Here is a 1997-nt window from a genome sequence, read left to right as displayed (position 1 = left end):
CTGCTACGCTATTCCAAACTTCAGTGATGAGGTGCCCCAATACAACTGCAGAGTCAGTAGTTACCCATCTTAATTATGGAGGCCAAAAACGTGGAATAACTGTAAGGTGCATAGAAGCAAAGTTGTGTTCACTTCCACTCTAATTCCCATTCTTCATTGGTGTAAATTCCAACTGCATGCATTCACATGGGAATCAATATCATCCATGTGCAGAGCTGCTGCACTCCATGTCACCGCAGATCAAGGTCCACAGTTATAGACCAGCACTTACTGAATGGACGTTTTTGAGAATTGTGTGCTGTCTATGTTTTATTGTTCCCAAAAAATGCTCGAATTTGGTTTCAATATTTCATTTTTTTCATTTTAAGTTAGATTATTCTAGAAAACATGGGAGACTTATAAAAATACTGAAGAAAATGAAGTGATAGAAAGGGAAGAAAAAACAGCAAATTAAACCAAGCAATGTGTACAATGCTGATAAACTATTGATTGATCTGTATAAGACGCTATTAAGAGAATTACCTTCATGCTTCTGAAAGACAAATTAAAATACAATTCTTTGTACACTACTACATTTGTGAAGGTTAGAAGTGAGATACTATCCAAACCTATCTTTGAATGTATCTGAGTAATGTGTTTAGTGACTTGTAAAAACACAATAGGGCAGAATAAATTGTGCAACAGCAACTTCATAATTTCCAAGACAACATCAAATCTCTCAGTATTGTATCAAAATAAATTCTGTTCTGCCATTAAACAAAAGCCTCAAAAACGCTGAATTTCTTCAAAAATAGTTATGTCATTTCTGCTAGTTTAGTTAGGTTTTAAAAATGATTTTAAAAAGCCTTTTGATATCACTAAATGAGTTTAAAAAATTCTAACATAAATAATGAAAACTAATATCAATATTGCCCTGTGGTGGGCTAGCGCCCTGTCCAGGGTTTGTTTCCTGCCTTGCGCCCTGTCTTGGCTGGTATTGGCTCCAGCAGACCCCCATGACCCTGTAATTGGGATATGACGGGTTGGATAATGGATGGATGGATGGAATATCAATATTTTAACAGGAGAGGCAGTCAAAAATATTATCTTTAAAAATTAAACCAAAACAGCAAATCTAAATACTAAAAACCATAATTAACAAAAGATTAAATGAATACAGAATGAAACAGACTAAAATACACCAAGTAAATACATCAGAAACTGCTGGTCGACACCCACGGTGGTGTGTGGTGCTACAACTCTGCAGACAGATACATCTCAAGGGTCTTGCATGTGAGCATCTCCAGAGATCATTGAAGAGTTCTGGTTAGACAGCCAATTCCAGGAGCAGAGATGAGTCTTCTGTCTGTGGCGTACTTTTCCCTCACAAGTTCTGGCTTGTTCTTTTCAGGAAAGTGACTTTGCAGTTTTCAACATTTTGTACCAGCGGGTTCTAGTTAATGTAGCATTGCCACATACATGACTTTATCTAACTGCTGTGCCACCTGATCTCCAACTTTTACATTGCTAGTAGTGGTGTGGAATGCCACGTGTATTCTTTGGATTTTTGAATGGGTCACTCAAACGCTAGGCACATGTAGCTGAACGTCTCAGTGTTCTCCGTATTCATCTTTAAAGTTATCTTGAAACTTTTCTTAATTTTTTTTTTTTTTTTAGACCAAGACTTCTGACTTACTCTCTTTATGAGGGCAAGAGTTTTACAAGGCCTGAGCGAAGATGTACTGTTTTGTTTATTCACAGTACTAGCGTGTTGTACCGTGTCAGCCATTATATTCACAGAAATTTGATCCGTTTTTCCCTAGGAGACCATAGTTTTCCTTTATTGTGGTACTTGTAGTCTTTGTTCACTCTTTAGGAAGCGTCAGGGTGCCCGAAAGAACTACAATTACCAAAGAGGAAAGTGGCGCTGCCGAACAACGAATCAGATGCCGAGCTTCTTCACCGCTCCACGCGATTGGCTCATTCATATACAGAATAATTTCAAATGGAAAAGACGC

Source organism: Erpetoichthys calabaricus, chromosome 10 (genome assembly GCF_900747795.2).
Source record: "Erpetoichthys calabaricus chromosome 10, fErpCal1.3, whole genome shotgun sequence".
NCBI classification, from domain to species: domain Eukaryota; kingdom Metazoa; phylum Chordata; class Cladistia; order Polypteriformes; family Polypteridae; genus Erpetoichthys; species Erpetoichthys calabaricus.
Note: the sequence above shows the minus strand (reverse complement) of the source record.